General features: G+C 47.6%; 1 protein-coding gene across 7 annotated transcripts in view; it reads right to left on the reverse strand.

Annotated features, from left to right (window-relative positions):
* ZBTB7C (zinc finger and BTB domain containing 7C) overlaps positions 1-27,573 on the reverse strand; it is a 367,127-nt gene that overhangs the window by 94,870 nt on the left and 244,684 nt on the right. The window contains exon 1 of one of the 7 annotated variants that reach the window (XM_032259406.1): positions 7,994-13,062. The exons of the other annotated variants lie outside the window; for them this stretch is intronic. The gene's annotated coding sequence lies outside the window, so the exon portion shown is untranslated. Of the gene's footprint in view, positions 1-7,993; positions 13,063-27,573 lie in introns of those variants that run through there. 7 annotated transcript variants of the gene reach the window in all.

The following is a 27,573-nucleotide window of genomic DNA, read 5'->3' on the forward strand; positions in this document are numbered from 1 at the left end:
TAACTGAGGACGCACACACACACACACACACACACACACACACACACCCAGAGAGAGTCCAAAGAAAAACACAGCCATGCCCAGAAAACTTACCCCAAACATGCTCCTTTAAAGCTGACCACTGAGGAGGCCTCCCTGATCAGTCAGAGGCAGATCAGACCCTTTCATTTCATTGTAACTTCCACCCTTCTAGAATTTCTCCTTCTCTGCAGGTCCAGGCCACAGAGACATTAATCCCTATTCAAATGAACCTTCAAGGTTTTTTCCTTCTATTTAAAAAAAAAAAAAAACTCTCAAAACACCCCAAAGCCATGGCTCTAATGTCACTGGTGCGTGCATTTGCCAGGAAGGGAGGGAGAGGCTCCAGGCATGCCACTGCATCAAGTCCTGGCCTCAAGTTTCCTCACCTGGCCTCTGTCTTGTTGAAAGGCAGAAATGAGACCTTTGGTCCCTCCTCCATCCCCCACTCCCGCCACAAAGCTTTAATAAATGGTGATTATTTCAGTCCTTACAGCACAGCTGTCCTGTGAATTGTCCAGTCAGGGTTATGGGGTGGAAGCCAAGGACTGGAGTGTGGAGCTCAGATCTCCAAATAAACCAGCCCTCCCTTTCCCTCCTCTGCCTGCCTGCTCCCTAGCAGGTGGGAGTTGAGGAGGAAGGCGGTCTCTGGCTGAGACTAGGGATGACAGAAGCATTTGCTGAGCAGCCTGCTGACAGCAGAGCCCCAGTGGGGGAGGGTAAGGGAGCAGAGCTTGCAGACAGGGTTAGGGGTGGAGTTGCCTTACCTACATGCTGTGAATGCAGGCACCTCCAAAATCCTCCTTCATCCCAATCAAGGAGCCCTGAAGTTGCCCCTCTACAGATTAACTTCAGGCTGCTTCTCTGCTTAAAATGTGCTGGTGCATTATTTGAGACAGAAATGGAGCTTTAGTCAATCTGTCATCTACAGGAGGTGTTTGGGAAATGTTGGTTGAATGAATGAATGACACTCTGGGCTGCTATTAGAAATAATAATAGAAGAAGAGGAGTAAGGCTCTGGGGGCTTCAAGGGAAGCGGGCAGGGATGAGCCTGAGCGGGGAGGGAGAAGAAAATGATGCTAGGTCAGTCTTACCATATCGCAGCTGTGCACACAGCTAGCCAGGGCAACAACATGGGTGATCTGGTCCTTGCCCTTGAAGAGCACGACTCTCTTACCAAGTAACTGCCATTTGTATGATTCTGTTAATCCTCCTCCGAGAAGTTGGAACAATTGTCCTCAATGCTCAGAAAGGTCAAAGCTGAACTTCAGAAACCATCTACTCAAGGGCTCTCTGAATCATTTTTAGCAGCAGAAGCCTTTTACAAATAACATTTTGTGCAAAACCAGACACGCAGATCTGTTGTGCTTGAACCAGCTGTGTGAATCTCTGCAGAGAACACCAGAGTAATCCATCCAACTGCCCATTTCAAATAAGGAAACTGAGGCACATGGAGGCTAAAAAGTGTTGTCGGACTACACCACAGTCACCTCCAGGCACCTGGTGGCCTCTATTGAAATTCAACTTCCATACTTCTCGGGTAGACATGGGCATCTATCGTCTTTTATTATTATTTATTTTTTTGAGACAGAGTCTTGCTCTGTCACCTAGGCTGGAGTGCAGTGGTCCCATCTCAGCTCACTGCAACCCCTACCTCCTGGGTTCAAGCAGTTCTGCCTCAGCCTCCCTAGTAGCTGGGATTACAGGTGTGCACCACCATGCCTATCTAATTTTTGTATTTTTAGTAGAGATGGGATTTCACCATGTTGGCCAGGCAGGTCTTGGACTCTTGACCTCAAGTCATCTACCTGCCTTGGCATCCCAAAGTGTTGGGATTACAGGTGTGAGCAATGGTGCCTGGCCTATAATCTTTTAAAAGACTTTATAGGTGATTGCACATGTAATCAGGTTTAGGAACTTCTGGACTAAGCACTATTTGATGGTGGAGAGTCCATTCGTAGCAGAGCGGAGTCCAGACTGCTCTTGGGTCACACAACCCAAACTCCATTACAATAACTTCTAAGAAGCACTGGAATTCATTTCTGGCCCTCAGGTTTGGCTGCACTGAATATGAGGCCACAGAATGGCTAATGACCAGGACTTAGGATGTGCTGATGAAAAGATAGGGTTTTTTTGCTAATATTTGGTAGTGTTCAACCTAGGTGAGTCCCCTCATACCACTTGGCTCAAATTTGTGTTTGTGAAGACTGTTAGTGATCCTGTTCAGTCCTGTAGGCATAACACTGGGACAAAATTATTCCACTGTGGAGCTGAAATATCAGCATGAAATAGAGCACCCAGCCATAAAAAGCGACTATCCTATCAGAACACAGAGGAAAAGCTCAGTATAGAGCTCTGGGACATGCAGAGGAAACATCAGGGGTGCAGGACGCTCAAGAGGTCTGAATGGCTCTCACTCTACCTATAGAAAGCAAACATGACTGAGCTGATCCCAGAATATTTCTTGGGTACTGCTCCCTTGGGCATATAAACCCTTAAAAGTAGAATGGCTATAATAAAAAGGACATATTATTAACAAGTGTTGGTGAGGATATGGAGAAACTGGAACCATCACACACCTACTGGTGCGAATGTAAAATGGTACAGCCACTGTGAAAAACACTCTGGTAGTTTCCCAAAGCTTAAATATTGAGTTACCATATGACCCCTCAGTTCTACTTCTAGGTATATACCTCAAAGAAATGAAAACATAGGTCCACACAAAAACTTGCAAATGATTACTCAAAACAGCATTATTTACAAAAGCCAAATATGGAAACAACCTAAATATCCATCATGGGTAAATGGATTTACCCATTATGGGTAAATATCATTATGAATGGGTAAATAAAATGTGGTACATCTACACAAGGAATATCATTCAGCAATAAAGAGACATAAAGTACTGATACATGAATGATCAAAAGTGTTAGGTTAGTTGAAAGACCCTAGTCACAAAAGACCACATATTATCTGATTCAATTTATATGAAAGGTCCAGAATAGGCAGATCTATATAGACAGAAGGCAGATTATTGGTAACCTAGGACAGGGGCTTGGGATGAAATGGGCAGTGACTGCTAATGGGTACAGTACTTCCTTTGGAGTAATCAAAATACTATAAAACTGATTATGGTAATGGTTACACAGCCCTCCAAATATGCCAAAAACCATTGAATTTACACTTTAAGTGGGTGGATTGTATGCTACATGAATTACATCTCAATAAATCTTATTTATTTTTTATTAAGAAAAAAAGAAATGGCCAGGCATAGTGGCTCACACCTGTAATCCCAGCACTTTGGGAGACCGAGTTGGGCAGATCACGAGGTCAAGAGATAGAGACCATACTGGCCAACATGGTGAAATCCCGTCTCTATTAAAAATACAAAAATTAGCTGGGTGTAGTGTTGCATGCCTGTAGTCCCAGCTACTGGGGAGGCTAAGGCAGGAGAATCACTTGAACCCAGAAGGCAGACGTTGCAGTGAGCCGAGATCGTGTCACTGCACTCCAGCCTGCCAACAGAGCAAGACTCTGTCTCAAAAAAAAAAAAAAAGAAAGAAAAACAGAAACACAGAAACAAAACAAGCATTAGAAAAGTTTCTATTGCATAGGTTATGCTTAATAGAGGCAGCCTCTGCTAGATTTCCCTAGGAGTTATGGATGGCAAGTATCAACAGGAACTGAGACCACTGTCACCTCTCCAGTGGCCTCTCCCAGTGGCTCCAGAAAGTCCAATGGATCAACCTGTTGTCTCCAGAAATGACTGAACAGAATTGTCAGCCAGAATCCATAGCCAAGAAAGCAACAACCCTGCATGTACATGTACAACTCATATGTGTAGGCAGCACAGATTTTCCTGAAGACCAAGTCCAGTTATATCATATTATTCAGAAGGGTCACGTGTACATTTGCATCTGGTTTGCATCTAATTTGAAAAACCCGACATAGATCGTGTACCATATTATTAGGTAATTTTTCAAGTTTGGAGTCTCGGAGTTACTCCACTCAATTTGTTCAGTGGATGGACTCAGTTGCTGACAGATGAATTACAGCTTGCTCCAGGGTTCCTGCCCTAGGAGGGGCAGCCTGTGGTCATGCAAGCTTTCCTGTTCTGTGTTCCATGCACACACAAGCCAAGCCACCATTGGGGGATAGCTCTTACCCCACAGGGGAAACCTCCTTCTCACTAGCTGGCCTCCAGCATGGAGGAGGGAGGTGCATGGGTGAGAATGAGGTGGAAGGAGGCCCACTCTAGCTGATCCCCTTCCAAGCAAGGCTCAGATGGAGGGGGCCTTCCAAATGGAACAAAAGGGAAAATGACAGAAGAGAGAAAGCATTCCTATTTATCTAAACACAGGATCAAAATGTACAGCGGGAAAGTGAAATCATGCTGCAATTCTGAAAGTCACCCACTGAAGATAAACTCTCCCTTCAAAGGAATTACTTATTTTACTCTATCCTGGTACCTCAGGGTCTATCAGCATTCAAATTTATTAAGCAAGGACATGCAGAATGCATGATATAAGGGGCCTGTTTCATCACCCATTCCTCACGCCATTTCTTTTTTCTTGCTAAGTCATGAGAAGTGCAAGTTAAAAATCAAAACAAAAATTAACAAGCGTGTACACACACACACGCACACACACACACGATGGAAATGAAATCCTCCATGGAAGTTACTATGAAACAGGCGGCTTTAGAAAGGAAAAACACAATCTCTGACTAATATGAAGGAGACTCCAAATTGCTCTTGGCAACAATCTCTCAACCCGATTCCCCTCCCTCTATTCATCTCCACAGTTCCCAGCCAAAGGAAAATAAACTGAACAGCTCTCTCCCTGGCCCAACCTGTAGTGCTGCCCGGCTGAGCAAGGGCTGAGCAAACAAACATCCCCATGCAATTATACACCTGTGTAATTGCTGTAAACACCAGGACAGCCAGCCGGGTGCTCACTGCCCTTATCAAGCTGATAATCTCAATATTAGGGGAAAATGCCTTTATTCTGGCAGCATGACATCAAGGTAGTATGCAATATGATCTTGTGACCTCAAACCCAGAATTTTTTTTTAGAAAAGGAAGAAGAACAAAACTATCATTCTAGCAAGAGTTAGTAACAATTCTGGGGAAGGAAAGTCCCAGAGCATCACTCAGGTGGGTAATAGCTTCAAGGCAAGATTTATCAGTTCACCTTCCTCACAAAAGTGATGGTTAATTTTAAAGGTAGTTATCTTACACCTATTACACCACTCAGGATGGAAGGAAAGTTAACAAGTCAAACGTCCCAGAATATTTATGGCTGCTCTGTCTCACACATCCATCCAACACCATTCTATTAGAACAGACATGTCCGGTCAGCTAAAAGAAAGAAGGACAGGATTCTCAGGACATGGCATTGTAAGTGGAGAGGTAAGTGGATGGAGAAGGGTCTTTCAATTGAGTCCTAAAACCACCCTGGAAGGCCAAGGTGAGCTGCTCTGACAACCATGTATGGTCTAGAGACTTGGGGTCTAGTCTTGGCTTTGCTACCAACAAGTCCTGTGAGTGTAGACAAGCTTCCTTCCCCAAGGGCAAGGGCAGGCACTTGAAGCTAAACTTGAGTCCTATGAAAATGCCATCCTGACCACTGAGGAAGTCGGCAGATGCATCAGAAGGGTGACACCGTGGGACCGTTCTCAGCCTGGCCAGCACTGACTCAGAGAGATGCTAGTCCTCTCAGAGACTGTTCAGGCCTCTTCTTGTCATCTCCAACTAGCATGTGCCAAAACTGCAGACTCTTCAAAACCCACGGTTGTAACCCCTAAATGGAGAATCTGAACAGCAGGGGCTCAAACAGCTTCCTGGGCACTTGAGGCAGAGGCTGACTGTGCTGTGTGCACTTGACTGCATCCCCGTGAACCAGGCACAAGTCCCTGGTGGAGTGTGGAGACTCTGGTCATTCTAACTTCTCTGCTCCTTCCTCTCCTTCCTTCTCCCTCCCCTCCTCTTCATCTAGGCCTCCTGCTGCTGCTTCTCAACAGTAATGCTTCCCAGGTTCCATCTCACTTCATCCAACCCTTTGAGGGTTGCACTGTTACTATACTATTACTATCCCCATTCATAGAAGCCAGAGATCTGTTCTAATTTCACTTGCTGATGTATGCCTAGCACTTAGCATGGTACCTGGACACATGCAGTAAACAATACAACAGCGTTGTGGTGAATGAATGAATAAAATTGTCATTGAATAAATGACTGACTGGGAAGAAAAGGACATTCAAAAAAGTTAATATTAACTGTAATACATACTATTTTCTGTTGTACTATAATTACACCAAGGCTCTTCCTGTCTCCCCAGTTAAAGTGTAAGATTCTAAAAGATGTGGGGTACGATGAGTGGCTTTGAATCCTGCCGCTGCTACTATCTGGACAATGTACTTAACCCACTTGAGCCTGTTTCCTCATCTACAAAGTGGGGCTAATGATTCATATCTGATGTGACCTAATATGAGTCTTTTCGCGGAGAGTGGGTTCTTTTTCTATGCAGCCCAGGTTGTGCCTTAACTGGTGAGGACGGCATTGGGGCTACTTTTATTTCCTGGAGTTTCACCCAGCTGGGGTTCCTGAGCCTTTCTAAGCCCAGAGAAAGGTGAAAGCAGGGGGTCGGAGGGAGTGGAGCTGAAACTTGAACCTGGCACAGCCTTTCCCACCTTCAAGCCAGTGCGCTCCTCCCCCTTCCAAAAAATCTTCTCCCTCATCTGGAGAAAACTGCCCGATTGTTTCAATCTCTTCCTTTCCATTTTCAAAATCCCGCATTTAGAGAGATTGGAAGTGGTCTGCCCCTAGCTGACCAATAAGTCGCTGGCGTGGGGCTTCCTTCTGCGCAGAGCTGGGTGCCAGCTATTAAAAGAAAGAAGGCAGCCACCTTGCCCACCCGCCTGCCCGCACAGACACAGCCCGTACAACAGAAGCCAGGAACAGAATGGAACGACCCCAGAGCCCTCACCACAGAGCATGGAGTAGTGCACCCCACGCTTGATGCTCCATGCGGGGTGTGCGGCGGGGGCCGCGAGTGCGGGGCTGGGGGAAGCTCTCTCCATCCTCCTTCCCGGCCAGCCCCGCGGTCCCTGCTTCCGCCTGCAGCGACCCAGGCGCTCCAGAGGGTGACGCGGTCCCGGGAGCCCGCCGGAGTGGGGACGCACGGGGTCAGTCCTTTTGCGCCACCCACACCGGGCGGCCTCCGGAGCCTGGAGACTACAGCCTGACTTGTCCGCCCAGGTGGGAGTGCTCCCATACACTCACCCCCAGGTTGGCGCCCAGGGAAGGGCCCCCCACCCACCCGGCTCAGCCAGCGATCTGAGCCCAAGGACCTGACGAGACTCCCGCTGCGCGCCTAGCTGGACTTGTGCCAACCGCTCCTTTAATTTCTGCGCGTATCTCCGGACCTCGACTTTTGCCAAGTTGCCAAGGCTTTTGTCCCCACCCCCCCCTCGCTCCCAAGTTTTGCATCTGACGCTCCGGGACACCAAGCATTCTTGGGGGAGACAATTTAAACTACCAATGTGCATCCGCAACTCCCTCTCGGAGTGGCCTGACGTTCCTTCCGCGGGCCCCTTGCCCCAAAGGAGCCCGCCGGCGAGTGCCGGCGGCGATGGGGCAGCTGCGAGAGTTGCTCTCTGCAGAGTTCCAGATCCTCGCTCCTATTTCGGAGGAGGTGCATGGCCCCACGCCCCGCAAGAGCTCCCGCGAGGCGAGGGATTGAACGCCTTGCGGACGCCGCCACCCGCGCCAGCGAGAGCCAGCTGGAGCCGCCCCGCGGCCCCCGAAGCGCTACCCGGCCACAGGGTCCCCGAGGCGCGGAGCGAGAATGCCCGCAGCGCCCGCGGAGCTCTCCCGGAAGGGCTTCCTCCCCACCCCCTCCCCACAGCCCGGCCGCTGGGCTCCCCACAGCCGGGATCCCAGCCCCGAGGGGGACCGAGGCCGCCGCAGACCCACCTGGCCGCCTGGGGGACGCCACGTTCGTGCCCGGGCCGTGTCCTGAGCGCCGCCAGGGTCCCGGGCTGGGAATCCACGCGGCCGCGCTGCTCGGGGGAGCCTGCCGCAGCCGGCGGGAGGTTGTCATTGATTCGTGCTGGGCGAGTTAAGCCATTCCAGGAGTGGTTTTGAGCGAGCACTCCCACCCCTCCCTCCAACCAGAAGTATTTGGCCGGCAGCCCCTTTGGTCCACCTGTACTGTCAAGCGCAGGACAGGGCGATCTCACCAGTCGCGCGTTACGCTTCACTTTATGACACCAAATTAAGCAATTTGGAGAAGATAAAGCAGAAATAAAGGCAAAGGCGGCGGAGGAGCTTTTCTTTTCTCCTGGGTTCCTCCGTTTTTTTGTTTTGTTGTTTTGTTTTTTGTTTTTGTGAGGTTTTCCCCCCTCTTTCTAGTACTTCACAAAATGACTTATCACTTATCTCGAAGCAAGAGAGGCTTTTTATTATTATTGTTGTTGTTTTATTCAATTCAGCTTGTCTGTCTTTTTAGAGGCAATTTTATTTCCATTTGCCTGAAACCTAAGCCCAATAAAATTACTAGAATTATATGTTTTCTCCTTACAGGGTCGTGAGTGTAACTTAACCAAATCAAACACTGCAGAGCAATCCTTCAAGTAACAGCAAAAGAGGGAGTGCAGGAAGCAAACACAGAACTGCAGCTCCCTCCTCCGCTGGGGGTCATGAGACCTTGTGGGTGGGACCTACCAACACCCCTTCCCCTCAAATACACATATCAGGCAGGCTGACTCAGAAATGCCAACTGGAGGTTCCAGCAGTCTGCATTAGGGTGGTCCCGTCACCAATCACAGGTGTGGCTAAACACCCTCTCCCAGGCCTTTCCTTCAAGCCACACACCATGGCCTTTTTGAAAACTGCCACCTGGGAGGTTCTGGCCAGCTGGGAGCTGTCAGGCCTCTTTCCCCCTGGAACTGTCTGGTCACCTGGGGGAAATAACCATTAATGCCTTGATAACTCTCTGCTGGCTGTTCTCAGAAATGGGGGAAGAGCCAGGGGAGTGGATCTTTCCTGCTGACCACCTTCCCCCAGTGCCATGGGGAACAAGCACAAAACCAAGGAGTCCAGTGAGGTGCTTGGCCTTCCGTGGCCTCTGCCACTCTTCCCAGGGCAGGCCATGAGCTTTAAAGCAACCTAAAACCAGAAATAAATCTCAAAGGTACATTGGCCGTGAAGGCCCAGTGATGAGGCTGTGATTTGCAGAGCCCCAGAAAGATGGTTCAGGCAAAACCATTTCCTCCAACAGGCGCCCCTTGCCTGAAATCCCAATGTTAATGATTCATTTCTTCTTGAGGAATGACCTGCAGGGAGCCTGCCCCAGACAGGCAGGCAAACTTGCTTCAGGAAGGCAGGAAGGGTCAGATCTCTCTGTGGTTCCCTTTAAACTGTAAATACCTTCTGCTGCGGGCAGGGCAGCAGGTGTTTCCACAGTGGATTAGAATGAGTGCGTCAGACCCTCCATGCTGTGGAAAGAGGGCAGTGGACTGCTGCGTGGGGGTAGAGAGAGGCTGGGTGGCCAGGATGTGGTGGGGAGAAGCTGCTAGGTCAGGGAATTGGGTGCTGAAGGGAAGAAATGAGAGTGCTTCATCAGAGCAGGTGGACAGTTTCCAAGACCGATGACTCCATAGCTTTTTATCAAAAACCAGGTACTCCCAGAACACCCAAGCCAAAGATGGAGAAGTCAAATCCCTTTGTCCACAAAGGTACTAGTTAAATATCCAATGAAGCATAACTCCACACTACACTCACAGACCCAGGAGGTAAAGGTGCCAACACATGACCTGGATGGAATCAGTATGAATCCAGAAGTGTTTGCGGTGTGCCCATAAAGGATTTGCCTCAACAGCCTGGGTGGAGTGGGGTGGGTGCCGTGGAGTGCCAATCTCAGAGCCTCTCGTCTTGTCAGGGAGATAAAGCTCAGGCGTACTGGACAGTGGGGCAAGGTGCATCCAGCACCCTGTGGGTCCACAAGGAAAGGGCAGTGCTTCTGCAGAGCAGTTAGTAAGCCAGGCTCACAGGGACAGGGCTCCAGGAGGCGTGGGGCTGGGCAGGCCTGGAAGGTCCTGCAGGGAGCAGGAGAGGATGCAGTGTCAGGTGGGGAAGTGGAGGCAGGAGGGGGAGTCCCTGGGGAAAGCCAGCAGCTGGCCTGGTTAGGAGGGTTCTCTCATTGGTAAGACAACAGGTGGGGGTCTATGGGGTAGAGCCAGTTTATGGGTGCAGCTTCTGGCCGAAAGAGTACAGGGCAGGGCCTGCTTTGGAGAGGAGGAAGGATGGGAGCACCTTTTCAAACCCAGCTGGAGCGGGGTGTGGGAGGGAGCTGGAGGGAGGGGTGCACAGAGTTGAGGTGCCCAACCCAGCCTGCCCCCAGGCGGCTCCTCTGAGAAGGGCTCCAGCCTCTGGACTGGAAGGAGTGTCCAGGTAGGCTATGGGTGGTGCCAGGGCCAGTGATATTGCAGCCAAGAGCCTGGGGAGAGCTGGCTGCTGTCCAGCCCACCGGCTGGGTCATGCAGTGGACGGTGAATGCCACTCCTCCCTCCCCCTAATCACTGTGTGTGTGCCCTGCTGGGACACACCCTTCGAATGGCTCTGGGCACAAAGTGGGGAGCCCCGCCCCACCACCCCTCCAGCCTCCCTCGGTGCCAGCTGCCTCCTGGGAACAGGAACATAAAGCAGTCTCAGTGAAGCGGGTGTGGAGAGGGGGCTGGGAGAGGCTCCTATAGCCACCCACAGAAGGGGCTCTGGGTGCACCAGACTCCAGATCTGAGTGTGCATTTCCTTTTGGGCCCTGGTTCCATCCTAGGCCCTCTTTGGCCTCCTCCTCCTCTTCCTCCTCAGCTCCCTTCCTCCAGCCCTAGCCTTCTCAGCCCCCACCTGCCTTTCACAGCTGGCTCCAAACTCGACAACTCACTCATGTTCCAGTGAGGACAAAAGCTTCTACTTCAACCAGCAAGCATGGCTCAGGAGGCTAAACAGAAGCATGTAAGCAAACACGCTACTGTCTTAACCTGAAACCTCCGCAGGGACTAGTCATTGGCTGTGGCTGTGATGTCGGCACACAAACAGCTTTGTGCCCACAAGCACACACAGATACAGTGTGTGCACACACGTGCATAAAGAGCAGACGCGTGTGTGAGCTCTGTGATCTGCAGAGCAGTACTAATATCTGTGGAGGGCCTGTGCCCTCACTTCATTCTGACAGCCACACTGTGAGGCAGAGCTTGTTATTTCCTCCATCTTACTGATAAGGAAACTGGGGCTCAGAGGGGTTTTACAACTTGTTTAAGGTCACACCACATGACAGATCATAAAACTGGACATCACCCTCCATCTTTGCGACTCTGGCGACCCAAGGCAGCCCTGCGGTTCAAGCTCTGGCTCTTTGGTTCATACAATTGGTTGCCTAAGGGGCAGTGTGCTTTGCTGATGCTTGCCTCAGTTTTTCTATCTGAACAAGCAGGGTAATGACTCTTCCTGGACCGGAGAGGATACTGTTAGGCAGGAGGAGGCTGAGATGGAGGTTGGACTTTGGTACAGTGCTGAAGCAAGTCTTTCTAGAGGATGCACAGACATGGGAAAGTGTGGTACTCAAGCCGGAAACTCAGCACCACCCTTGCTGCCTCCCTCTCCTTCCTGGCCCCCACCCTCGCCCCCAGCCAAACCATCCATCAGCCAGTCTGTCTCCAAAATAGATCTCGAATCTGCCCTCTTCCTGCCACCTCCGCCACTGCTGCCCTTGGTGGAGTTTCTATCCCCCCTCCCCTGGACTTCTGCAGCCACCTCCTAACTGGTCTCTCTGCCCCATTCCTGTCCTGTTCCTGAAGCCCAACGCCACACAACTGCCAAAGCAATCCACTTAGAACAGGCATGTCGTCCTGTCATAGGGCACTTACATGCACTTTAGACTGTTCACCATGGCCCACAAGGCCCTTCTCCCTCCAAACTCCCCACACCCCATACTCCAATCACAGACAGGCACCCCTCCTTCCTTCTTCCTGGGACCTGCCTTGTGTAAATTCCCCAGTCTGAAATTCCCCCAACTTTGGGTCTTGCAGGAATGTCACCTCAGAGAGGCTTTTCCTGACCACATAGATAAACTAGGACCTCGTGCCCCATTATCTATTTCATACCCTTGATCAAAGCATTCATGCTTGCATTGATTCTATTATTCAACCATCCCTCCCACTAGAATGTAGGCTACTCGAGGGCAAGTACCCATGCATCTTTTCTTACTGTATTGTGCCTGGTACGTCATAGGTGGAACAGGTATTTATTGAGAGAATCCTAGATCTGGGAAACAGAAGGACTGGATCTTGTCTTGATGAAATCCTTCCCTTTTAGAGAAAACCTGTGAACCAGGGGGGGAAGTAACCCATAATCTCATTACACCAGTTAGGCTAATATTTATGGCATCATGGTGGCGTGGGCAGTGGGTCAGTCTTTCTATCTGTCTCTTGCTGGAGTAAACATTTCATACTGCATTTAACACAGGCTCCACCTGTCATTCCTCCTTTTACTTCTTGGATGCTCAACAGATGCTTAATTAAATTTTGAGGAAAACTGAAAGAAAATGCAACCAGCTCAAGGGAGGGGCGCATGACAAGCCTCTTCCTTGGTGGCCCCTCTGGCTTCCTGTCTGATGACAGGCCAAGACCTTACTGTTACGAAGTCCACTGTCTGTATTAGCACCTGTGGATTGTCATGACATGGCTCTGTCACTTTCATCCACGGATCAGGTTTCATTGAAAGGCATTACATGCCAATTTGAAATAACAATGCATTGCTGTTTAGCATCGAGAACAGTCAGGGAGCAACGAATTGAAGCTAGACTACACTTTGTCACTGAATTTACCCAAATCTGATAGTTGCCAAGGCTACATGTGTTTCTGTCACTGTGTTTTGGGGTTGACCCAGCCATTTGGAACCTACAGGCAGTTTGTCAAACTCCATCAAACTCTTCCACTTCTTTAAGAACATAATGGTGATCCCGAGAAATGGAGTCCTTTGACCTTACCGGCTGTTGCCTGCCCTGTCCTGCAAGGGCTGGAAGGCAAGGGCAAGGAGCTATGGCCCCAGACGGAGGACTGGGTGCCGGCAGAGCCTGCCTCCCATTAGGTGTGCCGGGAGACCAGCTGGTGCTTGTCCAGGGCCCTCAGGAGCCTCCGAGGGGGAGGTGTGGGCCAAGTACAGGGTGCTGGGTTGTTCTCTCTGCGGGAAAGTACCCTGCAAGGCTGGGGCACAGGGCAGGGCTCCCAGCCTGGCTGGCTGCACAGTTGGCTCTGCAGGGTCCCAGCCCTCTGCTCACAGTCTGAGGGCCCCAGGGCTGCCAGGGCCTCACCCTCCTCCCAGATTGTATCAGGTGACACCATCAGGCACCCATTGTGAGAGGAGGGAAGGGCTTGTGGGGAGGAGTGGGGGGTGGCTGGGCCTGTCACCACGGATCCCAGAGCCCAGCTGAGTCTGGGGAGGAGGGGGGCTTGGTCAGAACTTGGCCAAGGTGGGGTAGTGGCAGGAAAGGGGGTGGTACCGCTAGCTAGGGGAGACAGATTCCCTCTTGCCTTCCTTCCTCCTTCCTTCCTTCCCTCCTCCCTCTCTCCCTTCCTGACCCTTCCTTCCTGTTCACCTTCCTTCTCCCTTCCTCCTTTTGCTCCTCTCTCCCTTCCTTCCTTTCACAGGTATGTACTGCCTACTCTGTGTTCCAGCACAGAATTACAGAATTGAAGGATACTGAAGGTCTCCCGCACTCCTAATGGGAGGCAGGCTCTGCCGGCACCCAGTCCTCCCTCTGGGGCCACAGCTCCTTGCCCTTGCCTTCCAGCCCCTGCAGGACAGGGGCAGCCAACGGCCGGTAAGGCCAAAGGACTCCCTTTCTCTGGATCACCATTATGTTCTTGAAGAAGTGGAGGAGACTGATGGAGTCTGGCAAACTGCCGATAAGTGCCGATGATAGTGCCCCACACGACTCCGGGCTTTGGCTATAAAGTGGTGAACAATCCACGTGGCCTCTACACTCATGGAGCTGACCTTCTTCTAGTAGGGGAAAGATAATAAACAGATAAACATCTACCATGAACTCAGGTGGGTGAGTCCAGATCATTCAGCTCCATCCTTAGGCAAACCACTTTTCCATGTCCAGCAACCTCTCACCTCATTTGCTTCCCACCCTCAGGGGCCAGGAGCAGCGTTATAGCTTCCATCTACAGTCAGGAAGTGGGGTTGAGGGTGGGGAGGTGACTTGGCCGAGGTCACACTGTGGGAGCACAGGTGGAGCTGCTGCAGTGGAACCTTGGCTGCCTGCCTCCCAGGGGAATTGCTCTCGACACCAGCTCTCTTCCTCCAGCAGGGTCACCTGCACTTACCTCCAAAGCAGGGGGAAGATTTAACTCTGTGCTTCTAAAGACACTTTCTGTTTTTAAGAGAACATTTATGCACAGAAAACTAAGAAAAAAATGAACAAAGAACTTCATCCTAGTACAAACCACTAATTCACCTGCCTTATATTAAATTAGCACTTACTATGTGTAAGCCAGGATCCCTGAGGGTCTAGGCAGCCCCAAGAGCTGAGGTCTGGCTACACCAGCTGCAAACTCTAACTGCAACCTACATTCCCTTTGGTAAACGGTGAAAATTGGCCTGTCCTTCCCTTCCTGGTCCATGAATCTGTGAGAGCCCCATTATCAAACCAGTTAATTGGGGCTCTTTGGCATAACAAATACTCCCTAAGAGCTGACAAAGACTCTCTCTTTCAACAAACAGGAGACAGGTTCCTCTGAGCCCCCTTTTCTTAGCTCTTGTCCTTGGGCTCATGTTTGGCCTGCCTAGTCCAGTTTTAACAAAAATGCTGCTAAGTCAGGTTAGCGAGAATCCCCCATCCCTTGATATCTAATCATCTTGACCTGCTGGCCTACCTTCAGCAAGAATCCTGTTAAGTCAGTTCAGCGAGGATCCCCCTACCTTTGATGTCTCCTCTTGGTAATTTTCCATCCATTCACCACCCTCTGCACCTTGGCTATAAATCGATAGTTGTCCTTGTATTTGGTGTTGAACCCGATCCCTCTCCCTGATTGCAATCTGGCTCAACTCCGAATATCACAAGGACAAGTGGGAGTACCCCTACTGCAATAGTCCTGAATAAAGTCTAAAGACCAGGAGCAGTGGCTCACGCCTGTAATCTCAGCATTTAGAAGGCTGAGGTGGGCGGATCACTTCAGGTCATGAGTTCGAGACCAGCCTGGCCAACATGGTGAAATCCCTGTCTCTACTAAAAATACAAAAATTAGCTGGATATGTTAGTGCATTCCTGTAATCTCAGCTACCCGGGAGGCTGAGGCAGGAGAATTGCTTGAAGCTGGGAGGCAGAGGTTGCAGTGAGCCAAGATTGCTCCAATGCACTCCAGCCAGGGCAGCAGAGAGAGATACCTTTTCAGAAAAGAAAAAAAAAAAAAAAACTTTTCTTTACCATCTTAACAAGTTACATGAATAACTTTTTTTTTTTTTTTTTTTTTTTTTTGAGACAGGGCCTCGCTTTGTCACCCAGGCTGGAGTACAGTGGCACAAACAGGGTTCACTGCAGCCTCAACCTCCCAGGCTCAAATAATCCTCCCACCTCGGCCTTCCAAGTAGCTGGGGCTACAGGTGCACACCTGGCTAATTTTTGTATTTTTTTGTAGAGACAGGTTTTGTTAAGTTACCCAGGTTGGTTGCAAACTCCTGAGCTCAAGCCATTTGCCTGCCTCAGCCTCCCAAAATACACCGCACCAGGCCAATTTTGTCTTTAATATTTACCGTGCTCTGACATAGAAAAAAAAAGTTATTGTGCTGTGGCTTGGGCAGCCTCAGATTTATGACTGCATCCTCAACCTCTCACTCAGGACTCCGAGTGTGTGTCTTTGAAGGCTTTGTCTTCACTCCAACTGAGGGGCTGGGAAGTCCGTGGGTGAGTTCTACTCCTGATGCAACCCAGTGCTCCAGATGGTAGTCCACTGAAAGACACATTTTGACTCGGAAGGTTCTGAGTGTGCTCACTGAGGCTGGGTTACAGTACCAGCGTTCTTAGGTTGAAAGGTACTTATTGAGAAAGAATCTTCCTGGATGGATGTCTTCTTGGCTCTTTTTCAGTACAGAATCACTCTCTGACCCTTGAGAGGAGGCATTCCTGGTTCTTTGGGGAGGCTTCTACTCTAGAATAATCTGGGTTAGAGACTCAGGCAAACCAGGGCTGGGTTAGAGTTCTAGGTGTCTTTGTCAGGAGAAGTCATTAGTTAATAACGTGGGAGCTTCTCAGTGGACTGAAAACCCTCTTCTGGAAGCCCAGCTGACTATACACCCCACAATAATGGCACTAACTCTGTCTGCTTCCTTTCTTGCTGGCATGATTTACTCAGAATAACCTAGAACTTCAATGACTTATAGCTGGCCCCTCAAAGGCCTGTCCTTTCCCACTGCTTTTGCTCCTTTCTCCTCCTCTTACCACCTTCATCTTCCCTTCAGCTCCCTGGATCCTTCAGCATGTCCCCTTTTCCATCTCTCTGCCCACCACCGACACTCCAGCCCCTCAACTCTCTACAGTCATGGGAACTTTAGACCCCTGTCCTGACTGCGGGTCTCAAGGTATTCAGGGATCCCTGCTAGACAACTACATATCAGGGCAAAAGAAAATCTTAAAAGTCTCCTCCACAAATATTTGTAAAAAGCTTTAGCTTTCACGTTGAGCAGGTAACCTTAACTTGTCCCATCTGTCAAAATGCAATTCAGATAGAAACAGGAAGTGGGGCAATGACGAGAGCCAATGATGATACAGATGTAGGCCAGTGAGCTTTGTTTTACTGTGTTTACATAACTCATGGCTAAAATTTCAGAATAAAAGGTGAAATGGTCTTTATTTGTCTATGTCTGTATGTTTATATGTGCATGTATGTATGCATATGTGATATTTTCCTACCTCTGGATAGCATTACCAAATTAATTTATAAAATCTTTTATAAGACCTCTATTCAAATTGGCTTAAATTAAATATTCCTTAAAATATCAGAAATATAGAAGCCAATCCAAATGTTTTTCAAGTTCACGTGATTTAGGTAAACCATTTGAAAGTAAGAATAATTTAATATTGTTGGTTTAATAAAACCAGCTGTATCTTTTGAGTCATCAGCATTGAGTATAATACAATTATACATTTTGTATTTAACTTTTTTCCTAGGTTTTTTGATTTTTGTGATTTTTTTTGTTTAGATACTTGCCTAAAATGGATACGTTGTAAAAATAGTTAACAGGAAAATAATTTGAGGTAATAGCTATCTTTGTCTAGTGTATTTTGAAATTTTGATCAACAACCCAAGGATACTATATGTTAAGAACATGTGCATTAGTTTAATGTGAGATAAAAGTTTTATAAATGGACACTTCAATAATAATTATGTTTTATAATATCTGACTAAAAATAGTTTCCAAAATTTTTGTAATTTGCAACCTTAGACCTATGTCAGGTTAAATTAAGCAACAGATATTCATTACTAGACGATTGCTAAATAAATTACTGTAACATTAATTACTAAGCATAAGTTTATATACTCTTGACTACTTATTTTTATATAGTACAGAGAGGCTACATATGTTTGGGCATGTTAATAGCTTTTTTTTTTTTGCCACACGAAGAACTATACTATGAAACAATATGTACCAATAAAACATGAAATGATATATTCGTAGAATTTGCTAGTCTGCTAGATAATACTGGTATGTGACAGACAATTTGCTAGTGCCTACTTCACATTCTAAGTAAAATCTTGATCTAGGACTGACTTTTATATTTCCCAGAAGCCCTCTGGGAAATCTCAAAAGAATTTTTCTTTCACCTGCAAAAAGAGATATTAAAAAAAATTAGGTTTATTTGATATGTTGAATTGCGTAGAAAGTATTGTCAGAAAAGAGATGCTTTACTTTCCCTATGTTATATTTGTATGGGGTAGATGCACGTATACCATATATATTTATATGTATATTATATGTTACTCTTGTGTAGGTAAATGTTATTTGTATAAATATTTCAGAAATTGTATAAACTTCCAAGAAAATTGTCAGTATACTTGCTGTTGATGATGTGTCCTGGTATAATGTTATCAGTCATAATTTTGGTTATTGTTTAAAACACATGTGCCACAGAAATTGCCAAATTTCCTTGTCAAATGCACTCTCATCAGATCTTTAACTATGGCCATTTTAAGTCTCTTGTCATCCACGGACAGTTTTTATTTTATTCTGATTCTTCTCTGACCATGTTTGCCATCAGAATATTTTGTCTTCAACAAACAGGGACTATGTCAGGTCATCTGGGGTGCAGGCTTCTGATGGGGTTGCTTTAGTAATTTTTACTTTTTTAAAATTTTTATCAATTTATTTTTTTTGAGACACAGTCTCACTCTGTCACCTAGGCTGGAGTGCAGTGGTACCATATCGGCTCACTGAAACCTCCACCTCCTGGGTTCAAGTGATTTTTGTGCCTCAGCCTCCTGTGTAGATGGGATTACAGGCGCATGCCACCATGTCTGGCTAATTTTTTGTATTTTTAGTAGAAACAGGGTTTCACCATGTTGGCCAGGCTGGTCTTGAACTCCTGACCTGAAGTGATCTGCCTGCCTCAGCCTTCCAGAGTACTAGGATTACAGGCGTGAACTACCACACACAGCCCTGCTTCAGTAATTTTTAGACCATACCATTGAACTTAATCCAGATTTCTAAACCTCTGGTGAAGAAGCTGATAGGTTCTTAAAACTGCTGACCCAAGATCAAGCAGAGCAAGGATTAATTACATGGGACTGAACGAACTGATGAAGGATGACTATTGTTTTTGTTTGGAATATTATTCCCAGCTTTAAGGAATCCCTTTTCCTTTTCTCTTAAGCTATCTGTGAACTCACAACAGTTTAGTAGATTGTTCTTTTTTAAAACAGAAATGAAGCATTTATCTTTTTCTCCCTGCCTAACCCCTCCAGAATTCAGAAATTCTTTTTTAGGTGTGAGGAGGACAGAAGTTCGCTCTGTCACCCAGGCTGGAGCACAATGGCGCGATCTCAGCACACTGCAATCTCCACCTCCCAGGTTCAAGTGATTCTCCTGTTTCAGCCTCCCAAGTCACTGGGATTACAGGCACCTGCCATCATGCCTAATTTTTTTTTTTTCCATATTTTTAGTAGAGACAGGGGTTTCACCACGCTGGCCAGGATGGTCCCGAACTCCTGACCTCAGGTGATCTGCCTGCGTCGGCCTCCCAAAGTGCTGGGATTACAGGCATGAGCCACCATGCCCAGACCAAAATTCTTATTGAATGTTCTCATCTTCATGGAATATATGTATTTGCACAAGTTAACTAAGAATCTGTCCTCCTTGTAACAGGACATGATAGGAAATACTGGTAATATAACCAAGGCTTTGACTGGAACATCACATTTGAAAATGATGCATCAGATATGACCAGGCAGTCTTAAGGAATTGAAGTGGACTTGATGGACCCAGTGCTTACAATACCTTCTAGGGAAAACCAGTCTGGTACCTGGCTTACAGTGTCCTTGGCATTACAGATGAGAAAAGAAGGTCACTTCCTGCCAGGCCCAGGAGCCTTAGCATATTTTGGGAACTTCAAGAAGAGAAGATCCACCCAAATCTGTAGGTACTATAGGCAAAATCTGATGATTAGTTCTTGCCCTGGTTTCATAGCTTTCAAAAGTACAATCTGAGATTCCTTATGAAAAGTTCCGGCAAAGCAAACTTAAAAAGGCCTAGGTGATCAATTATCATTCTTGCTGTACTTACATAAGTAATTAAGACCAAAGGTAATGAGACCAGACTTATTTTGTAAAGAAGAATAATCTTACTTTGATTATCTTTGATCGAAAAGAGGAGTGGTTGTGAGGAGAAATTATAGAGATCTCAACAGAAAACCATAGCACACTCTCGTGGGTTATCAGATTCCAGTCCTGTTCATTGGCTGTAAGGTTTTGTTATCCACCTCTAAATTAGACTAGATCCTGCCAGCTTACACATTTTGTCAGTGCCCACTTTTCCCTTTGCTGGTATTTAACCTGGAGGAGGAAGAGTAGTAACAGGGATGGGGAAGATGAGGGCAGGTGTGTGTGTGCCCATGTGCGTGTGTATGTGTATACATGCATGTCTATGCAAGCATCCTCATGTGGGTGTGATGTGTGAGGAGTCACAGTGAGTGGAAGGACCAGAAGCTGGGCTGGGTGGCTGACCGCTAGATGGGGAAGGGGTAAACACAGCAGTTTTTTTTGTTGTTTCAACACAAAACAGGGCTCTGACACCTTCCAGAAAAGCATCTTCTCCAGCTGGCTCCAGCATACTGAGACAGAGGTTGGCCTCAGCCCTAGTGCTAGTCAGCATGCCACTGCCGGGAGATAGTGAGTATGGCTGACCCAACATACAGCCTTTCCCCATCTAGCAATGCAGGCCAAGACAAATCATCAGGGTAGTGGGTCAGCACAATGACCTTCACCCCATTGCAAGGCCAGTGAGACAAGGACTGTCTGTCTTGTCAACAGGCCAAGGTTAAGCTTGTAGGATGGATGGGGGAACAGGGCAGAACTAAATGGCCCCTACAATGATCAAAACAATGAGCTTTGCCTCCTGCAAAGACCATGTCAAAGAAAAGACCCACTGTTCACCCCCAAGAACAGGAAAATAATCATAATGGTGGCAAGCATTGTGCTAAGAGCTTTGCGTGCATTATTTCTTTTTACTCTTAACAACAATTCTATGAAGTAAGTATATTATTATTCTCTTTTTATAGAATGGCAGCTCAGAGCCAGGATCTGAACTCAGGTCACATTTACTGCCTGTAAAAGTCACTGTAAATCTTGGGAAACTGCATAACGTGGCTCAGAATAGTTTTGGATTTCAAATGCTGTAGGAGAGGCTGGCACAGTGGCTCACACCTATAATCCCAGCACTTTGGGGGGCCAAGTTGGGCAGATCACCTGAGGTCAGGAGTTTGTGACCAGCCTGGCCAACATGGCAAAACCCTGTCTCTACTAAAAATACAAAAATTAGCTGTGTGTGGTGGCACACAAATGTAACCCCAGCTACTTGGGAGGCTGAGGTAAGAGAATTGCTTGAACCCAGGAGGCGGAGATTGCAGTGAGCTGAGATTGTGCCACTTCACTCCAGCCTTGGAGACAGAGCAAGACTCCATTTCAAAAAAAAAAAAAAAAAATGCAGTAGGAGAAACCAAAGCAAAGCAGAAAGTACGACCTGTTAAACTAATAGGGGTAAAACAGACTAGGGCCTTGTCTGAGGCTGTGGATGCTGTTCTGGGGAATCTCAAAGCAGAGATTAAGCAGCCTTCTGTCTCACATAGTTAGCAGATTTACCTAGCAGTGAGTTCTAGGATAAATGCAAATTTGAAGTCCCTGATAGAGGCTTTATATCTCACTGATGAAGAGAAGAGGTACGACAGCCTGGATTGTGCCATGTAAGGATATGCTGCGCTAGGACTGAAGCACGGTGGCATTTCTCAGTACACGGATTTTGATCCTTTGCTAGAATTTCCTGGACAGATGCTTACAATGCAGACTCCCCAGCTCAGGGCCACTGAGTCAGAATCTAAACTCCACACCTGCATTTTTCACAGATCTCTAAGGATGCATGCTGCTGAGATGGAAGAAGCAGTGACGATTGGTAACTGAATGGCGTGGCCTTGCTGGTTAGTGGCCCCTGGGTGAGAATTGGTGCCCTTCAGGTGTGTTGTCGTTGGAGGATGGGAGCAGGAGGAGGTTTTTGACTGCTGGATTGTATCGGAAGCATGTTCACCACATTGATCATTTCTCAGAGCTGCATAAAATGCCGCCAGCAGACACAACATGACATACGTAATCACTCCTCTACTCTGGGACACTGGGGCCTTTTCCATATTAGAGCTGACATCAGGATGGACATCCTTAGACATACTGCCCTCGTATTTTGAATGACTGCCTTGGATGAGATTCTCAGAAGGATGAAAGCGGGTATGAACATGGGCAGGGTGCATAACATGGTGTGCTAAATTGCATTTTCCACTTGGGCTGACACCTGCATTGTTCAAGAGAGTCCATCTCACCCCAGTGCCACCAGCATTTCAGTCTCCTGACTCTAAGGATGAGGAAATGGAGGCTGGATTGCTGAAGCGACCTGTGACCTGCCCAGAGCTACACACCTAGTCAATGTGAAAACTGAGACCAAGAACCCAGGCAGTTCTGGTTCATGAACCAGGCATTTTGCCACTGCTGACTTCTTCAATCTCCAATCAGACGGGAGGGAAAAAAATCAAGCCTGGAACACCGTTCCAGTCTCTGTTCCAATCTCCCTGACAGCTCTGACTTCAGCTGCACCTGGAGCTCACGTTTCTGTGCTTTCTGTGGTTTCTCTGAGTTGAAAACTGGGCCTCTCTTCTCTCTGCTTGAGCTCCACATCCTCCATGAGCCCTGCTCTGATCAGTCAGAGGAGCTCATTCCATACTTGCACTGTGGGTCAGATGCAGATATGTGGGTGGGGAAGCAGTGGGACAAAGGTAAGGTGACAGCCACGGGGAGGGACACAGGCCAGCCAGCCCCGCCACAGGAGGGAGGATACCGTAGGAGGGTGGGTGGGACCAGCTGGCAGTGGGCGAGAGGGTGGGTTGGCTTGCCAGACTTAGGGGTCCAAATATGGTGGGGAGGGCTTCAGTGCACACCCACCGCGCCATGCGCTATCCTGCGACACAGGGTATTTACATAGGAGAGCTGGGCTCTGGCTTCCACAGGGTCCTTCACAGGGTCTCTGGTGGGCTTCAGAGAACCCTTAAATCCCCAGCTAAACCACATGCAGAACTGTACAAGTATGTAAGCATGTTCTTTTTCTGGGGAGACAGCCTACTGGTATTCATCAGATTTTCAAGAAAGTTTATGACCTCTAAAATGTTAAAAAACAAACAAAACAAAACACCTCAGGTGAAAGGCAGGTTGTTGACTGGTAGAACTATAGTCAGTTTGTTGTATCAGTTATATGTTGTTTTACCCACGGTAGGGAAAGAGGAAATAATTATAGGTGGCATTTCTCAAATAGATGATTGATAGAACAGATGATTGATATATGAATAGAACAAATCTACATTTAACAAATAAGTACCATAAAGAATCATTATTCACGCCACCTACATTTCTTATTTTCCACTGCATGAGAAGGAGATGGAGCTGGGAGGAGGCAGGAAGCCTGGTGCTGAGGTGTTCAGAGTCACTGCCCTCCACAAATGATCAGAGGCAAAGATAAAGTCTTAGTGTAGTGATGAAGTCAGTTAGTGGGAAAACGGGATTTGGTTTCACAACTTTTCCAGAGCTGTGTCTTGCATAAGATGGGACACACTTGAAAATAATCATGGTGAGCCCTTATTGAACACTTAGTGGGTGTCGGGCACTGTGCTAAGCGCTTTGCAAGTATTGTCTTGTTTACTTCTCACCTGGTGGTTTGGGCAGTACTATAACTTCCATTTCACAAGGGAGGAAATGCAGGCCCAGGGATGTTAACCCACTCTCCCCAAAGCAAACAGCTGTGAGGGGAACAATGGGCATCCGAAGCCAGGCAGGGTGGGTTCCTGGCTGGGGCTTCTGGTGCCTGGCCTTTGAGAGCAGTGATATTGTAATGTCAGAATCAACCCCAACTCTATCTTCCACAAAAGGGCTGGACTCTGAATATCGAAACTCTCCTCTTCCCTTTGCCTTTAAAGGCATAGTGAAGCATATACACTTGAAATTATTCAGGCTGATTGTTCATTAGATGTTACTGAGCATCTAATGATATAGGCCAGATAACATATAAAAGGCTTTATAGTCAGTTTCTTATTTTCACCCTTACAAGATTTGAGGGTGAGGATCAGCATGCCCATTTTACAAATGGGGTACTAAGGTACAAGGAGTACCTTACCTAGATAAACTGCGTAAGGTCAGCTAGCAGAGGGAGGGGAGCTAGACTGCACCCCACCTTGTTTCTGCTTCTCTGCCCCTCCCTCGGTAATACAGGGCACAAAGGTACAAGGGGATGGCTTCCTTGTTGGGGCCTCCATGATGATTAGGGCATGAGAAAAGACCCAGGGAGCTTGCTGCCCTGATCCAAAGGAAAGAAGAGAAGGAAGGAAGAAGGGAAGAGAAGAAAACATGGATTTTGAAACAGGGGTTATATGTCAGGTAGCACCAAGATGTTGATGAATGATCCAAATATATTGCTACAATTTCAAAAGTCTTACAAAAGAGGGGCACTGGCCACTGGCCACAGGACTGTGGATTAGTCCATCCTGAGCCACTCACTCCAGGATATACTCAGAGGGATGACGATGTCTTTCTGGAATTTGGCTCTGTTCTTTGAGGTCAAAACTCCTGGCCTCATGAAATGTTCTTGAGAGGTTAAAGTAAATATGGGAGCACACACACTCCATGAAAATGGCGCTTCCCTCCGTCCTTCCCCTCTCAGGGTTTTGAATTTGGTCTGGAAGCCCTAGGGCTCAAAAGGCATGAAGCACAGGAGGCTGTAGGAACAGCCAACTCCGAGGACAGGGTCAGGAAGTGACTAGTGTACAGAGTGATGGCTGTGGCTCAGGGTCATAGTTGGGAAACCCTGAGAGGGAGGACTCTGAAAGCTGTGTCAAGCCCAAGGGCCAAAGCTGGATGCAGAGTCTGAGAGGACTTTGGCAGCGGTAGGCAAGCAGGGGTTCCCAGTGTTCCCAGTAAGCAAGCAGGGGTTAGGGCAGGGCACAATCCCGGGCATGCGGCCCTGTCACCTGCGGTCCTGACAGGTAGGCATGACCAAGGGTCAGGAGTCCATCTGAATGGCCAGGAGGTCAGTCGAGAGGTAGGAGGAGTAGGAGGAAGCAGTCTGAGGATAGACCCCAGCTCTCACAAATGACCCGGGAGCCTTAGGGATACCCAAGCAGGACAGAGGGAGATCTTAGGGATACCCTCTGCTGCCAAAGGCCTCTCAGACTCTGCATCCAGCTTTGGCCTTTGGACTTGACACGGCTTTCAGAGTCCTCCCTTTCAGAGTTTCCCAGCCATGACCCTGAGCCACAGCCATCGCCCTGTCCACTAGTCACTTCCTGATGCTGTCCTCAGAGTTGGCTGTTCCTTTGGCTTCCTGTGCAGGTAGGGGCAGAGCCCTGGGGCTGTTCTCTGGCACTGGACAAGGCCTGAGCTGTAACCAGGGAGACCAGGGGAACCCCAGAGGCCTGTAGCCATTGACTGCATCCCAAAAGCCAGGCCAAGCCTATAGCTGCCTTTCTTTCATGGCAGTCTCCAAAATCTGCCCTGTTCAATTCTTTAAGGGTTTCCTCTCCTGACTCAACAGTCCCGTTGGGTCTGGCATTTCCTTCCATTTTAGAAAATAAAACTTTGTGCTTCTTAAGACTTGAAAGCAATATAGACACCTTGTGGAAAACTTGATGTGTCTAGGACTCTATTATAAAGGCAGCTTTTTCACCATGTGTTCTTTACTAGCCATTTGATAGTGAGCATCATCCCATAATGCACTTGTCCTCATCCTCCATCCTGACGTTTCCCACTGCCTCATTTCAAGTCTTACCTGCAAGTGCCTCTGGCATCTGTGTCCTCTGATTAAATGAGTCACACTCTGAGTTATATTGCCACTGCTAAATGCTCCAGTCCTAGTCTCTTTATGGGAATTGTTTAAAAGATCTGGAGAAGTCAAGTCTGCATAATAGGAACCCAGAGAAACTCTCACCGGCAATGCCAATCCTCACCCAGTGCTGCCTCCTAGAGCCACCAAATGTGGGAAGAGCTGGTGCATAACTGAATTCTCATTAGCAGTCCCCTACCCCATATTCTCATTTGCCATCTGGTCCCATGTAGGCTTGGAATCTAGAAAACTCAATGTTTAAATTGTGCATAAAACAGGAGTAAATAGGCCCCATGTGTCGCAGGCCCCAAGGGAATGTGTTAGTGCATGTATTCTCTCATCTCTTTTCTTGGTCCCAGATTATTTTTTCTCTCAGGTTCTTGGCTCTGTCCCCGATACAGGAGGTAGCCAGATAAATGTGGATTCCCTGTAACACTAATATTCTTTATATGTTATATAGGGTTTTATTTATTTGAAATGTAAACGACTTCCTTCTCAGTGCTGTAACATTTATGTGGTGTGGTCATCTCGCCGCAGGAAGGGGATGTGCCTACATCCTATATTTTATTCCTCTGGAAGGCTGAGAACTACCACTGGTTTAATGCAAACCAATCTAGAGTTAGACTAGAAAAACCAGATTTTTACATCTTACTTTATCTCAAATTGGATGGTGTGACTCTAACCGGCTTGGAATAGAAGATATTCAGACTGTCAAAGTTGCTGGGGTCCTCACAGACCCTACAGACCCACACTCTCACTTGACCCCTATGGAAAGAGGGTGTGCCCAAGATTACAAAAGAAGCCATTGGCTAATCTCCTTCACAAGGGACCTTATGAAATGACTAATAACATCCTGTGTAGGAACGTGTGCATTTATAACCCACCTTGTTCCCAAAAGGATTTGAGCCAGCTTACAAATGCGCCTATAGTGCAAGGTAAACACACATAAAAAATAAGGAAGAAAAATGAGGCAAGGGAAAAGTAAGAGGGAAGATGGAGCCAGGATTCGGGTCGCATTCAAGATGAACGCCAACAAGACCTGTGCACATAACACGGCATGGCTACAGACTTAGTGCTAAGATGCTGGCAGCCGAGAGGAGGGCCAGATACGCCAGCCCCGTGGGGCTCTGCTTTCTCGTTCTTAAGATCTCGTCATTAACCCACAATACGCCCCTTTTCCTTCCAGGTATCGATTTTCCAGTCTGTCAAATGGGCAAATCCTGCCTTGTAGGATCTTTGTGAGGATCCGGTTAGAGCTCGTCTGTAAAGGAAAGCACTTGAAAAGTAAGTGGGACACACACAGAACTTACCATCTCGGTTCCTCGGCTGTGTCTTTGCAATGTATAAAATACTACTCACTTTCCATTGGCTGACGGAGCCACCAGATTTAAGCTACTATTGTTGGTCAAAGTTAATTCTGTATACATTCTTAAGAACATCAAACACTGCCTAAACAATGGGAAGTCTCATGACACTTCCTGTGCTCAAATTCCATCCATTTCCATCATTACACCTTTTTCTCTTTCTTTGTTTCAATTGGGAAAAATTAAGGTACTTAGCAAAGAACAGCAGGGAATTTCAAATTTAAATAAAGTGTAAGTCTCCCTTAGAATATTTGTTTTTTTTCCCCCCAAGAGTGAGGGGTGTTGGATAACCAAGAGAAGAGACCAGGATTGGAAAGGGAGAGTGGCCCCCATTAGGGGAATCTCTGGCTGCAGATTGGCAGGCACTGACCCTGCCTGGCACTCAGAGGCTTTCCTCAACCTTCAGTGTTAGGGGTGGAATAAGGCATCTTCTGAACACAGGCCTGAATTTTAGTTGAGAGTGAACCAGTGGTCCAGGGTAGGTAAGCTGCGATTCCAAAGGGTGGAAGGGAG

The sequence above is a fragment of the Sapajus apella genome, unplaced genomic scaffold (assembly GCF_009761245.1).
Source record: "Sapajus apella isolate SASKATOON/1434 unplaced genomic scaffold, GSC_monkey_1.0 scaffold109, whole genome shotgun sequence".
Taxonomy (NCBI): domain Eukaryota; kingdom Metazoa; phylum Chordata; class Mammalia; order Primates; family Cebidae; genus Sapajus; species Sapajus apella.